Source organism: Triticum dicoccoides, chromosome 2B (genome assembly GCF_002162155.2).
Source record: "Triticum dicoccoides isolate Atlit2015 ecotype Zavitan chromosome 2B, WEW_v2.0, whole genome shotgun sequence".
Taxonomy (NCBI): Eukaryota; Viridiplantae; Streptophyta; class Magnoliopsida; order Poales; family Poaceae; genus Triticum; species Triticum dicoccoides.
In genome coordinates, this window is record NC_041383.1 from 390,535,707 (window position 1) to 390,552,485 (window position 16,779).

The following is a 16,779-nucleotide window of genomic DNA, read 5'->3' on the forward strand; positions in this document are numbered from 1 at the left end:
GAGACAGCCGCCGGCGCGGTCGACGCCGGGCGCATGCACCTCCATCGTGCCTCGTGTGGGCTGGTATACTGGGGGCCCATCATGGGACTCTTCCGACCATTGGCCGGGTCCCCGCGTGTCAAAGGCTGGGTGGCCCCTGCTTTCGACGCAGGCTGGGCCCCAGGGCGCCAGATCCTTACCACTCCTGTCCTGGAGGCCCACTCCTCCACAGCTGTGCAGTCCCACGGGACCCAGGTGGCCATGGACGCGCGTGATTCAAACCCACCAACTGATGTCGTGCCTTCTCCGCCAAGCAACGATGACAGGGCCGTTGTGACTCGACCGACCGAACATGTGATAGCAGCGCTCCCTCCATCCTTGGATCCTGAGCCGGACCTGCATGCAAACGACGGGCTAGACGGCTCGGCCTTGGATGCCTCGCCCGACGTGGCCCCCCACCGGGCCCTGCTGACGACGCGGTTAGGTGCCTTGTGAGCGACGTGCATGTATCCGTCACATCTCCCGGGCCCGCGACTGGCCTATCACCACATGGCGCGGATCCCCATGCCAGCGCAGCCCCTGCCCTGCATGGCAATCGCCATATGTTCCTCTCCCTCTCCTGTTTGCGAGACGCAACCACCAACCCTCCTCCAGCAACGACTGAGAATGACAGGCTGGCCATGCAGCCCATGCGCGTGGCCACACAAGATGCTCCTCTCGCCTCCTTTGTGGACGCGATCCCCGTCAGGGCCTCCTCCCTGCTACCTGCTCCTAAACCACGCAAAGACGAAAGGAGCCGCTGACAAACTTAAGACTGGGGCACAGTTTTCGAATCGCTCGCACCGACCTTGGCCTAAGCTCAGAGATGAAGGCCAAACGGGTTCCACTTCGACACCTTGCCCTCATTGCCAATGATGATTCCCCAATCTCCAATGATGTTCTAGACAAATACGCCCTCCTCTTCGAGCAGCCGCTGGCAATGGACGTCCTTCGGGCCTTCGCGGATTTCTTTGGTTGGCAACTGCCCGCAACTCTGCCCGCCACCACCCGCACGGTGAACGCGCAGCTCATCGAGGATTAATCCCGATGACCTTGTACTACCAACGTCTAAAACTACTTCTCCATGGAATGCAACTTTAAGGCAATTTTCTGGAATGTTCGTGGCCTTAACTCCGGGGCTAAATGAACGGTTGTTCACAGCGTGATTACCGTTGCCGCACCTTCCATTGTGTGTCTACAAGAGACTAAACTCACTCATGTCACTAATTCCATCGTGTTTGACACACTTGGCCAAGGACTACTTCTTCCTCCCCGCAACCGGCACCCGTGGGGGCATCTTGCTTGCCTGGCGGCGATCGGCCATATCCCTCTCAAACCCCCTAGTTGACACGCACCATGTGACTGCCCTTGTCACACCGTTGCCTGGAGACGGGCACTGGTAGCTCACCGGTGTCTATGGGCCGCAAGATGATGAGGCCAAGCTCGAGTTCCTGGCCGAGCTGCATGACATGCGCGAATCCCGCATAGGCCCTTGGTTTCTTGGCGGCGACTTCAACATGATCACCTCGGCTGCCGAAAAGAACAACTCAAATCTCAACTATCGTGCCATGAGTAGATTTCGATGCTTCATTGCCGACGAGGAGCTTTGTGATCTTTACATGCACGGCCGTCACTACACATCGTCCAATGAGCGTGATGCCCTGACTTTGGTCCGCAATGATCGCATCCTATGCATGTCGGGTTGGGAGGTTGCTCACCCGCACTGCCTCTTACAATGCCTCTCTTCCGCAGCTTTGGATCACTGCATGTTATTGGTCGACTGTGTGGCCTGCCCACCCGGGGTCCGATGCTTCCATTTTGAGAGATTTTAGCCGAAACTTGAGAGATTCCATGACGTGGTCTCTGAGGCTTGGGCATCTGTAGCGCCTGACGCCGATCCTTTCAGAAGGATCATGACACGTCTTAAGGCTATAGCAAGGCACCTTCAACATTGGAGTGCAAGATCGATTGGCAATGTCTCCCTTCAGCTCAAGCTGGCACGGGCAATGAGCTCAAGATTCCAGGCCCCTCTCCCACTCCGAGACCTGGCTCCGACGGAAACTCAAGGCCTCCTACCTCGGTCTTGCTTCCGTCAAGCAACCTATCACACGGCAATGGGTGCGCTTCTCCTGGTTACGCAACGACGATGCGGAGCTCTCCTACTACAAAGTGCATGCGGCTCACCGTAAGCAGCGCAATCTCATGATGAGCCTCCAGATCGGTACCCATGTTGTCACAAATCATGACACCATGGCTGACGTTGCCTTCGCCCACTTCTCTGAGGTCCTTGGCAGCACCTCTGAGCGCGATATCACCCTCGATCTACATGCTCTCCATGTGCCACAGTTTGACTTGCTAGAGCTGGATGCACCCTTCATCGATGAAGAGATTTGGAGCTCCATCAAGAGCCTGCCGGTCGGCAAGGCGCCTGGCCCTGATGGCTTTACTTCTGATTTCCTTTTTGCTTGCTGGGATACGATCAAGCAGGACTTCCGCGAGGCTTTCAACAAATTCTACACCATGAATGGCAGAAGCTTTCAAAATCTCAACGAGGCCCTCCTCACCTTACTTTTGAAGCGAGCAAACGCGAGATCACTCTACGACTACCGGCCGATTAGTCTCATTCACATCTTCGCCAAGCTTGCCGCGAAGCTTCTCTCCCCTCGACTGGCACCACGCCTGGGATCCATGGTCTCTACCAACCAAAGTGCATTCATTACAGGACGGTGCATCCACGACAACTACATGCTAGTGCAACAGACGGCCCGTCTCCTTCACAACCTCAAGGCGCGACGCATGCTTCTCAAGCTCGATATTGCACGGGCCTTCGATAATGTATCTTGGCCCTTCCTCCTCCAAGTCCTTCATCACCTCGGCTTCGGACCACGGTGGCGCGAGTGGATTTCAATACTCCTATATGCGGCCTCGATGAGGGTGCTCATCAATGGACGCCCAGGCCCCCCGATTGATCATGCACATGGCCTACGACAAGGCGGTCCGATCTCTCCCATGCTATGCATGCTGGTTATCGACGTACTCAACACCATGCTACTCCGCGTGGTGGACCTCGGCCTCCGCCATCGCTTGACTACTCGGCATGCGGCTTCGAGCATATCTCTTTACGCAGACTATGTCGTCATCTTCTGCCACTAGGACAACCATGACATCTCTGCAGTGCGTACACTCCTCCATGTCTTCGGCAAGGCATCCGAGCTCCACACCAACTTCAACAAATGTTAGGCCACCCCGATCCAGTGCACCGATGACCACATCGCCACGATCACGTCCGAGATGCAGTGCCCTATGGCCCACTTCCCCATTACTTATCTTGGGCTGCCCCTCGCCATCCGCAAGGCCAACTCGACAAGCTTGCAGCCGATCATCGACAAACTCGGTCGCAAGTTATCCACATGGCAGGCTTCCATGCTCTCTAGGGGTGACCGCCTTTCCCTTGTGCGCCACGTCCTCTACACCATCCCCACGCATTTCCTCACGGCCATCGCCTTCAACAAAACGGCTATCAAGAAGGTGAATTGGATCATCTGTGGATTCCTCTGGGTAGGCCACAAGGAGGCCAATGGGGGCCAATGTTGCGTCAACTGGCATTATGTTTGTCACCCCATCTCTCTCGGTGGGCTTGGCATCTGGGACATCTACCATGCGGGCATATCTTTGCGTGTCCGATGGTTCTAGCTCCAACGCATGGACCCCTCACGACCATGGAGTCACCTTCACATACCTCACGACGCTGATGTGAGTGCCATCTTCCGCGCCTCCATAAGTTGGCAGCTAGGCATGGGTGACAACTGCAGATTCTGGACCGACCACTGGATCAATGGTAGATCTGTGGCCAAGATCGCCCCTCTCGTCTACGCACTCATTCCGTGCCGCCGGGGCGACGATCTTCACCTACGCTCTTCGGTTCAGGACATTTAGGGAGCACTTGGTCCGACGGCCATGGTGCAATATGTCGACCTTTGGCGTCAAGTGTGCCACACATTCCTCTGCACCACGCCAGACGTGCTCACATGGCGTTGGACTACGTCCACCACTTACTTGGCGAGCTCCTGTTACAAGGCGTTATTCATTGGTGCATGCGAGGACCCCCATTGGCGTCTCACCTGGCGGCTCTGGGTGCCTCTCCACATCAAGTTCTTCCTCTGGCTGGCCATGCAAGACCGTTGTTGGACCGCGGAACGACTGGCCCGCCACGGGTTGTCGCATGAGGATGCATGTACACTATGCGATCAAGACTCGGAGACCATGCACTACCTCCTTGTTGCTTGCTCGTTCTCCCGTCAGGTTTGACATGAGATCCTTGGTTGGGCTCACATGGCAATCGACCTACCAACCGCCCACAACCCCCTCCAAGCCTGGTGGAGTTCCTGCCTTGACCTAACATCGTCCCCCATGCGCAAAGGTCTATCCTCCCTCATCATCCTCACAGCATGGTGGCTCTAGAAACACCGCAATGCATGCGTCTTCGATGGATGTACTCCTTTGCTCACCCTCATCACCAACACCATCAAGGACGAGGCGCGCCAATGGGCCAAGGCGGGCGCGGAAGGGCTACACAACATCATCCCCGATGCGTAGTCTCTAGTAGGCGTTTAGGGATGAGCAAACCCCTTGTTCTAGTTTGCTCCTACGCTTGTACGCCATGCCTTGTGCGTACATACCCTTGTAAGTGTTGTAACCTCATGCTTTTATTCTCCTTCTATCAATGAAAAGATACGCAACTTGCATATTCATGAAAAAAAGCATCTTGAGTCGAGCACGTTCCGGAGGATAGCAGCCTTAGAGTGTCCTTATGGTCGGAACTCGTAGTTAGTGGCCAAAAAGACCAACATGTCAAGTAAATGCTCTATATTTGTGTGGTCGCTTGCCAGGGGTGTCACCAGTTAAGCCCGATTACTGACATCGACCGGTCTCCAACACAGTCTTGGATGCTTGATTATAGATGGGCTTTGGTATAAGATAATAATCCTTCTTAATCTCTAAGGTCTATATAGGTATATGGTAGGTGGTGGGAAGTTTAGTACCATACTGCTAGTGTTACTCCTTTATAATGGCTGCTCTATCACATGTCGTTGGGAGTTTACAAATAGGAGTTGTACACACGCGCTCCTCCTCCACCGCCTGCCTCGTCATGACGAACACACCGCGGGTTGCAAGAATGAGCCGAGCTAAGCTCATTCGTATGCATTGTTCATGGACTCAGTCGTAAGCTTCAGCCGAGGCCCACATACCCCACGGCCTATATATGAAGGAGTTGGTCAGTGCAGCTGATAAACACTCACTCACTACTTGCGCAACCCTAGCCGTCATCTACAGTTTCTCTCACTGTGCTGCTTCCGGCAATCCCATCATGAGGACTGCATGCACGGTTGGTCGGGAGAGCAGGTGCCTCTAGAACCCCATCCTTTAAGATCCAGCCCGGGAGAAGGGTTAGGGAGCGTCTCGACACGAATGCTTCCGATCCATCCCCGTCTCCGTTTTCGTCCTCCTCTGCTTCGACCACTTCCCCTGCATCAACTCCATGGCCTATGACAAAGTCTTCAAGAAAAAGGCCGCGAACAACACCGAGGCTGCTGCTGGCGCTGCTGTGTTGGCCTGGCCAACCGAAGGGTATGGTTTTTTCATACCCTATTTTCTCATTAATGTGCTAGCCGTATATACTATGTTTGTAGATGTTTTGCTTCTATATACTATATGTGTTCACATGCTTAAGTATCAGTATGAGTTTCATACTATGATTGCCATGTTTATTATCTACTCGTGGATTAGATTAATAAAAAAACTGCTAATATTTCTAGCAATCCAAAAATCTTATTTTTGGCACTTTTTGATTCAAGGCTTTGCCGCTACTCTAAAACCGAAAAAGTTTACCGGAACGTATTTTAAGCATAGACGAGGACTACATTGTGGCTCACAATTATGAACGTGTTCTGGGTCGGTGTTCTGGATCTCGTAGGAACGATTGCTCTTGAACAGGAGAAGGCGTCCAGGGAGGCCACCACTGTCTTTGTGGGAGCCATTCATAGTATGATTGAAAACAAGTTGGTTGACGCATAGCTCCATATGTGTGTTGCCCTCATGGGTGTAATACATTGACAAGGTTTTAAAAGGTTTAAAATGAAGAGTATGTTTTCTCTCAAATGTCAGAAAACATGATGTTTAGAAGAAATCAATGTCCTAGGACAGTTGATAAGCATGAACAGATGAGAAGATTATTGAATCTTTCATGAATGTTATGATATGTACAAAGCCAAAAAGTTTTATATGCTAAATATTAGTAGTAGGTACCAAAGTGATCCCGGATTGGCTCACTAGATGACTATTAATATAATCTAAGTACCTCAAAAGGACCAAAGGATTTGTCTATAGAGAGATGAATAAGTTCATTGTAAAAGGTGTTGGAAATATGCCCTAGAGGCAATAATAATTAGTTATTATTATATTTCCTTGTTCATGATAATAGTTTATTATCCATGCTATAATTGTATTGAAAGGAAACTCAGATACATGTGTGGGTACATAGACAACACCATGTCCCTAGTAAGCCTCTAGTTGACTAGCTCGTTGATCAATAGATGGTTACGGTTTCCTAACCATGGACATTGGATGTCATTGATAACGGGATCACATCATTAGGAGAATGATGTGATGGACAAGACCCAATCCTAAGCCTAGCACAAAGATCGTAGTTCGTATGCTAAAGCTTTTCTAATGTCAAGTATCTTTTCCTTAGACCATGAGATTGTGCAACTCCCGGATACCTTAGGAATGCTTTGGGTGTACCAAATGTCACAACATAACTGGGTGGCTATAAATGTGCACTACAGGTATCTCCGAAAGTGTCTGTTGGGTTGGCACGAATCGAGACTGGGATTTGTCACTCCGTGTAAACGGAGAGGTATCTCTGGGCCCACTCGGTAGGACATCATCATAATGTGCACAATGTGACCAAGGGGTTGATCACGGGATGATGTGTTACGGAACGAGTAAAGAGACTTGCCGGTAACGAGATTGAACAAGGTATCGGTATACCGACAATCGAATCTCGGGCAAGTACAATACCGTTAGACAAAGGGAATTGTATACGGGATTGATTGAGTCCTTGACATCGTGGTTCATCCGGTGAGATCATCGTGGAACATGTGGGAGCCAACATGGGTATCTAGATCCCGCTGTTGGTTATTGGCCGGAGAGTTGTCTCGGTCATGTCCGCATGGTTCCCGAACCCGTAGGGTCTACACACTTAAGGTTCGATGATGCTAGGGTTATAAAGGAAGTTTGTATGTGGTTACCGAATGTTGTTCGGAGTCCCGGATGAGATCCCGAACGTCACGAGGAGTTCCGGAATGGTCCGTAGGTAAAGATTTATATATGGGAAGTCTTATTTTGGTCGCCGGAAAAGTTTCGCACTTTATCGGTATTGTACCGGGAGTGCCGAAAGGGGTCCGGGGGTCCACCGGGGGGGTCCACCTGCCCCGGGGGGACACATGGGCTGTAGGGGGTGCGCCTTGGCCTATATGGGCCAAGCGCACCAGCCCCAAGAGGCCCATGCGCCAAGATATAAGAAAAAGGGGAGAGTCCTCAAGGGGGAAGGCACCTCCGAGGTGCCTTGGGGAGAATGGACTCCTCCCCCCCTTGGCCGCACCCCTTCCTTGGAGGAAGGGGAAAGGCGGCGCCTCCCCCCTCTCCCTTGCCCCTATATAAAGGGAGGGGAGGTAGGGGTGGCCGCACCTGAAGCCCTGGCGCCTCCCTCCCTCCCGTGACACCTCCTCCTCTCTCGCAGGTGCTTGGCGAAGCCCTGCAGGATTGCCACGCTCCTCCACCACCACCACGCCATTGTGCTGCTGCTGGATGGAGTCTTCCTCAACCTCTCCCTCTCTCCTTGCTGGATCAAGGCATGGTAGACGTCACCGGGTTGTACGTGTGTTGAACGCGGAGGTGCCGTCCGTTCGGCACTAGGATCTCCGGTGATTTGGATCACGACGAGTACGACTCCTTCAACCCCGTTCTCTTGAACGCTTCCGCTTATCGATCTACAAGGGTATGTAGATGCACTCTCCTTCCCCTCGTTTCTGGTTTCTCCATAGATAGATCTTGGTGACACGTAGGAAAATTTTGAATTTCTGCTACGTTCCCCAACAGTGGCATCATGAGCTAGGTCTATTGCGTAGATTCTTTGCACGAGTAGAACACAAAGTAGTTGTGGGCGTTGATTTTGTTCAATATGCTTACCGTTACTAGTCCAATCTTGTTTCGACGGTATTGTGGGATGAAGCGGCCCGGACCGACCTTACACGTACTCTTATGTGAGACAGGTTCCACCGACTGACATGCACTTGGTGCATAAGGTGGCTAGCGGGTGCCAGTCTCTCCCACTTTAGTCGGAACGGATTCGATGAAAAGGGTCCTTATGAAGGGTAAATAGCAATTGGCATATCACGTTGTGGTTTTGCGTAGGTAAGAAACGTTCTTGCTAGAAACCCATAGCAGCCACGTAAAACATGCAAACAACAATTAGAGGACGTCTAACTTGTTTTTGCAGGGTATGCTATGTGATGTGATATGGCCAAGAAGAATGTGATGAATGATATGTGATGTATGAGATTGATCATGTTCTTGTAATAGGAATCACGACTTGCATGTCGATGAGTATGACAACCGGCAGGAGCCATAAGAGTTGTCTTTATTTATTGTATGACCTGCGTGTCATTGAACAACGCCATGTAATTACTTTACTTTATTGCTAACCGGTAGCCATAGTAGTAGAAGTAATAGTTGGCGAGACAACTTCATGACGACACGATGATGGAGATCATGATGATGGAGATCATGGTGTCATGCCGGTGACGATGATGATCATGGAGCCCCGAAGATGGAAATCAATGGAGCTATATGATATTGGCCATATCATGTCACTACTATATAATTGCATGTGATGTTTATTATGTTTATGCATCTTGTTTACTTAGAACGACGGTAGTAAATAAGATGATCCCTTACAACAATTTCAAGAAGTGTTCTCCCCTAACTGTGCACCGTTGCTAAAGTTCGTCGCTTCTAAACACCACGTGATGATCGGGTGTGATGGATTCTTACGTTCACATACAACGGGTGTAAGACAGATTTACACACGCGAAACACTTAGGGTTAACTTGACGAGCCTAGCATGTACAGACATGGCCTCGGAACACAGAGACCGAAAGGTCGAGCATGAGTCGTATAGTAGATACGATCAACATGAAGATGTTCACCGATGATGACTAGTCCGTCTCACGTGATGATCGGACACGGCCTAGTTGACTCGGATCATGTAATCACTTAGATGACTAGAGGGATGTCTATCTGAGTGGGAGTTCATAAGATGAACTTAATTATCCTGAACATAGTCAAAAGATCTTTGCAAATTATGTCGTAAGCTCGCGCTTTACTTCCACTGTTTAGATATGTTCCTAGAGAAAATACAGTTGAAAGTTGATAGTAGCGATTATGCGATCAGTAGAAAGCTTATGTCCTTAATGCATTGCTCAGTGTGCAGAACCCCAAACGTCGTATGTGGATGTTGCGAACATCGGACATACATGTTTTGATAACTACGTGATAGTTCAGTTAAATGGTTTAGAGTAGAGGCACCAAAGATGTTTTTCGAAATGTCGCGGAACATATGAGATGTTTCGAGGGCTGAAATTGGGATTTCAGGCTCGTGCCCATGTCAAGAGGTATGAGACCTCCGACGATTTTCTTAGCCTGCAAACTAAGGGAGAAAGCTCAATCGATGAGCTTGTGCTCAGATTGTCTGAGTGCAACAATCACTTGAATCGAGTGGGAGTTGATCTTCCAGATGAGATAGTGATGTTTCTCCAAAGTCATTGCCACCAAGCTGCTAGAGCTTCGTGATGAACTATAACATATTAGGGATACATATGATGATCCTTGAGGTATTCGCGATGTTTGACACCGCGAAAGTAGAAATCAAGAAGGAGCATCAATTGTTGATGGTTGGTGAAACCACTAGTTTCAAGAAGGGCAAGGGCAAGAAGGGATACTTCATGAAACGGCAAATCAGCTGCTGCTCTAGTGAAGAAACCCAAGGTTGGACCCAAACCCGAGACTAAGTGCTTCTGTAATAAGGGGAACAGCCACTGGAGCAGCATTACCCTAGATACTTGGTAGATGAGAAGGCTGACAAGGTCGATAGAAGTATATTGGATATACATTATGTTAAGGTGTACTTTACTAGTACTCCTAGTAGCACCAGGGTATTAAGATACCGGTTTGGTTGCTAAGTGTTAGTAACTCGAAATAAAAGAGCTATGGAATAAACGGAGACTAGCTAAAGGAGAGCTGACGATATGTGTTGGAAGTGTTTCCAATTTTGATGTGATCAAACATCGCACGCTCCCTCTACCATCAAGATTAGTATTAGACCTGAATAATTGTCATTTGGTGTTTGCGTTGAGCATAGACATGATTGGATTATGTCTATCGCAATACGGTTATTCATTTAAGGAGAATAATGGTTACTTTATTTATTTGAATAATACCTTCAATGGTCTTGCACCTAAAGGAATGGTTTATTGAATCTTGATCGTAGTGTTACACATTTTCATGCCAAAAGATATAAGATAGTAATGATAGTACCACTTACTTGTGGCACTGCCATGTAGGTCATATTGGTATAAAACGCATGAAGAAGCTCCATGTTGATGGATCTTTGGACTCACTCGTTTTGAAAAGTTTGATACATGCGAACCATGTCTGTTGGTGTATAAGCATGAAGAAACTCCATGCAGATGGATCGTTTGGACTCACTTGATTTTGAATCACTTGAGATATGCAAATCATACCACATAGGCAAGATGACTGAAAAGCCTCGGTTTCAGTAAAATGGAACAAGATAGCAACTTGTTGGAAGCAACACATTTTGATGTGTGCAGTCCAATGAGTGCTGAGGCATGCAGTGAATATCGTTATGTTCTTACTTCACAGATGATTCGAGTAGATGTTGAGTATATTTACTTAATGAAACACAAGTCTGAATTATTGAATGGATCAAGTAATTTCAGAGTGAAGTTTAAGATCTTCGTGACAAGAGGATAGAATGTCTATGATATGATCATAGAGATGAATATCTGAGTTACGAGTTTTGGCACACAATTAAGACATTGTGGAAATTGTTTCACAATTAATACCGCCTGGAACACCATAGTGTGATGGTGTGTCCGAACATCATAGTAGCACCCTATTGGATATGGTGTGTACCTTGATGTCTCTTATCGAATTATCACTATCATTCATGGGTTAGGCATTAGAGACAACCGCACTCACTTTAATAGGGTACCACGTAATTCCGTTGAGACGACACCGTTTGGAGAAACCTAAGTTGTCGTTTCTTAAAAGTTTGGGGCGGCGACGCTTATGTGAAAAAGTTTCAGGTTGATAAGCTCGAACCCAAAGCGGATAAAATGCATCTTCATAGGACACCCAAAACAGTTGGGTATACCTCCTAATTCAGATCCGGAAGCAGAAGTAATTGTTTCTAGAAACGGGTCCTTTTCGAGGAAACGGTTGTCTCGAAAATTGAGTGGGAGGATGGTGGAGACTTGATGAGGTTATTGAACCGTCACTTCAACAAGTGTGTAGCAGGGAACAGGAAGTTGTTCCTGTGGCGCCTACACCAATTGAAGTAGAAGCTTATGATAGTGATCATGAAGTTTTGGATCAAGTCACTACCGTACCTCGTAGGGTGACAAGGATGCGTACTACTTCGGAGTGGTGCCGTAATCCTGTCTTGAAGGTCATGTTGCTAGACAACAATGATCCTACGAGCTATGGAGAAGCGATGGTGGGCCCAAATTCCGACAAATGGTTAGAAGCCATGAAATCTGAGATAGGATCCATGTATCAGAACAAAGCATGGACTTTGGTGGACTTGCCCAAAGATCGGCAAGCCATTGAGATAAATGGATCTTTAAGAAGAAGACGGACGTGGACGGTAATGTCACCGTCTATGAAGCTCGACTTGTGGCGAAGAGTTTTTCACAAGTTCAAGGAGTTGACTACGATGAGATTTTCTCATCCGTAGCGATGCTTAAGTCCGTCGGAATCATGTTAGCATTAGCTGCATTTATGAAATCTGGTAGATGGATGTCAAAACGAGTTTCCTTACCAGTTTTCGTAAGGAAAGGTTGTATGTGATACAATCAGAAAAGTTTTGTCGATCCTAAGGATGCTAAAAGGTATGCTGGCTCCAGCGATCCTTCTATGGACTGGAGTAAGCATCTCGGAGTTGGAATGTGCGCTTTGATGAGATGATCAAAGATTTTGGGTTTATACAAAGTTCATGAGAAACTTGTATTTCCAAAGAAGTGAGTGGGAGCACTACAGAATTTCTGATAAGTATATGTTGTAAACATATTGTTGATCAGAAATGATGTAGAATTTCTAGAAAGCATATAGGGTTATTTGAAAAGTGCTTTTCAATAAGAAACCTAGATCAAGCTACTTGAACATTGAGCATCAAAATCTATAAGGATGGATCAAAATGCTTAATAATACTTTCAAATGAGCATATACCTTGACATGATCTTGAATGTGTTCAAGATGGATCAGTCAAAGAAGGAGTTCTTGCCTAAGATGTAAGGTATGAAGTTAAGACTTAAAGCTCGACCACGGCAGAAAAGAGAGAAAGGACGAAGGTCGTCCCCTATGCTTCAGACATAGGCTCTATAGTATGCTATGCTATGTACAGCACCGGAAGTGTGCCTTTCCATGAGTCAGTCAAGGGGTACAAGAATGATCCAGGAATGGATCATTTGACAGCGGTCAAAATTGTCCTTGGAGTAAATAAGGACATGTTTCTCGATTATGGAGGTGATAAAGAGTTCGGCGTAAAGGGTTACGTCGATGCAAGCTTTAACACCTATCCGAGTGACTCTGAGTAGCAAACCGGATACGTATAGTGGAGCAACCATTTGGAATAGCTGCAAGTGGAGCGTGGAAGCAACATTTACAATATGACATAGAGAATTGCGAAGTACATACATGATCTGAATGTTACAGACCCGTTGACTAAAACCTCTCTCACAAGCAAAACATGATCAAACCCCAGAACTCATTGAGTCTTAATCATATGATGATGTGAACTAGTTTAGTGACACTAGTAAACTCTTTGGATGTTGGTCACATGGTGATGTGACCTGTGAGTGTTAATCACATGGCGATGTGAACTAGATTATTGACTCTAGTGCAAGTGGGAGACTGTTGGAAATATGCCCTAGAGGCAATAATAATTAGTTATTATTATATTTCCTTGTTCATGATAATAGTTTATTATCCATGCTATAATTGTATTGAAAGGAAACTCAGATACATGTGTGGGTACATAGACAACACCATGTCCCTAGCAAGCCTCTAGTTGACTAGCTCGTTGATCAATAGATGGTTACGGTTTCCCAACCATGGACATTGGATGTCATTGATAACGGGATCACATCATTAGGAGAATGATGTGATGGACAAGACCCAATCCTAAGCCTAGCACAAAGATTGTAGTTCGTATGCTAAAGCTTTTCTAATGTCAAGTATCTTTTCCTTAGACCATGAGATTGTGCAACTCCCGGATACCGTAGGAATTCTTTGGGTGTACCAAACGTCACAACGTAACTGGGTTGCTATAAAGGTGCACTACAGGTATCTCCGAAAGTGTCTGTTGGGTTGGCATGAATCGAGACTGGGATTTGTCACTCCGTGTAAACGGAGAGGTATCTCTGGGCCCACTCGGTAGGACATCATCATATTGTGCACAATGTGACCAAGGGGTTGATCACGGGATGATGTGTTACGGAACGAGTAAAGAGACTTGCCGGTAACGAGATTGAACAAGTTATCGGTATACCGACGATCGAATCTCGGGCAAGTACAATACCGTTAGACAAAGGGAATTGTATACGGGATTGATTGAGTCCTTGACATCGTGGTTCATCCGGTGAGATCATCGTTGAACATGTGGGAGCCAACATGGGTATTCAGATCCCGCTGTTGGTTATTGGCCGGAGAGTTGTCTCGGTCATGTCTGCATGGTTCCCGAACCCGTAGGGTCTACACACTTAAGGTTCGATGACGCTAGGGTTATAAAGGAAGTTTGTATGTGGTTACCGAATGTTGTCCGGAGTCCCGGATGAGATCCTAGACGTCACGAGGAGTTCCAGAATGGTCCGGAGGTAAAGATTTATATATGGGAAGTCTTATTTTGGCCGCCGGAAAAGTTTCGCACTTTATCGGTATTGTACCGGGAGTGCCGAAAGGGGTCCGGGGGTCCACCTTCCCCGGGGGGCCACATGGGCTGTAGGGGGTGCGCCTTGGTCTATATGGGCCAAGGGCACCAGCCCCAAGAGGCCCATGCGCCAAGATATAAGAAAAAGGGGAGAGTCCTCAAGGGGGAAGGCACCTCCGAGGTGCCTTGGGGAGGATGGACTCCTCCCCCCCTTGGCCGCACCCCTTCCTTGGAGGAAGGGGCAAGGCTGCGCCTCCCCCCTCTCCCTTGCCCCTATATAAAGGGAGGGGAGGGAGGGGTGGCCACACCTGAAGCCCTGGCGCCTCCCTCCCTCCCATGACACCTCCTCCTCTCTCGCAGGTGCTTGGCGAAGCCCTGCAGGATTGCCACGCTCCTCCACCACCACCACGCCGTTGTGCTGCTGCTGGATGGAGTCTTCCTCAACCTCTCCCTCTCTCCTTGCTGGATCAAGGCAGGGGAGACGTCACCGGGCTGTACGTGTGTTGAACGCGGAGGTGCCGTCCGTTCGGCACTAGGATCTCCGGTGATTTGGATCACGACGAGTACGACTCCTTCAACCCCGTTCTCTTGAACGCTTCCGCTTAGCGATCTACAAGGGTATGTAGATGCACTCTCCTTCCCCTCGTTGCTGGTTTCTCCATAGATAGATCTTGGTGACACGTAGGAAAATTTTGAATTTCTGCTACGTTCCCCAACAAAAGGTTACACAAACACCAACTTCATGACTGATATAAGTTATATTGGGCTATGACTATTTAGAATAGTTTTCAATCTTGAACAATATTGTGAATTCTATAACATAAGGAGAATATGTTAAAAACATTAAGATGATTTAAAGTTATCTGAATCAAGAAGTGTCTTCATACAATTGGTGTAGTCCCGAGTGTGATAAAACCAATAATAATATATTGTGAATATATCTAATCAAGAAGTTTCTTGATATAATTGGTGTAGCGACCAGACCTCAAATAGTCCAGTCTCTGTGCATCAGTGTCATCCCTGGATCGGTAATGCTGACACGCACAATACTTGAGGATTTATAACAGAGTTTCAATCACACACTTATTACATCGAATGTCTCAAAAGAGAACTTATTACAATAGTATGGCTTAAGGCCATCTAAATAAGATAACAGCAGAAGGCTTGGAAGATAAAGTGAGTCCATCAACTCCAACGGCATAGTTGAGTGAACGACAACGACCTATGGCACCTTACTCAACATGTGAAAAGTCTGCAACATAATATGTTGCAGCCCGAAACGGGTCAGCACATGGAATATGTTGGCAATATAACACAAAGAGTAATGAACAGAATAAATGGTATCACTACATGCATATATGGCTGGTGGGAAGCTCTATGGTTAAAGTTTTGCATAAAGCCAATTTTTCCCTACATCAAAGGAATAAATTTCGTTTAACTATCATGGTGGTTGTTAAACATTGAGAAGGTTCCTCCAACTCAATCCCAATTAAGCAATATCAATTAACCCAACAAATTAGATTAGAGTGATGAGATCAACATGATAATCCAAGAACCAGATACTCAAGATGTCCATAACTGGGGGCACGGCTAACCATGATTAGTTTGTACACTTTGCAGAGGTTTGCGCACTTTTCCCCACAAGACTCGATCTCCTCCGTTGGATTTCTCGCACTACATGGTGTTTGAAAAATGGATGACTGAGACACAGTCTTTCAGAAACATTAACTCTTTACTCTGGGTGGTCAGTTACACCTACTTTCCCCTACATCTGCTAGCCCACCACTAAAAGAGGTCATGCAACCTACTCAACTATGCCAGAGCCCATAATAGCTTGTGGCTGCACACGGATGTTTCCAGCATGAATAATCTTATGATCCCTTTGAGCCTGGGTGGCGAGCCGTAGGATGATCACATGGGTACTCCGGGATATCCTAGGACAACATTGGATTCTCCAGGTGCCCTGACAACCATTGGGTACTCCAGGGTGCCTCAACCAATCCACCCAGATGTGTATTTAAGTAGCCACCTTAAGTTAACCATTAATTAATAATACTCACATCTGTCATGGATACACTCACCCAAACCACGTCTACGAGCATAGCATAGCAACCCTGAGCATAACGTAGAAGAAACTCCCAAAGGTTTGATAATAAACGGGCAATAGGTTCTACCTCATCATCTACTACCCAAACTCACATGTTATTCAGATCCTAACCATGCAATGTTTGAGGATTGAACTAATGCATAAAACTGGGTAATGAGGGATATGATCAAAGTGTTACTTGCCTTGCTGATGATCCGCAAAACCTAGAGACTCGTAGTAGCACGCTTCACACTCCAGGAATTCTATCGCAAACAAACAATAACATACATAAGCACTCAACTAGAAGCACGGGTAAAACTCAAATTAGAAAATCTAACCAGAAAGTTCAACTGAAGAACTCCAGTTTGCAAAAAGAATCAAATCA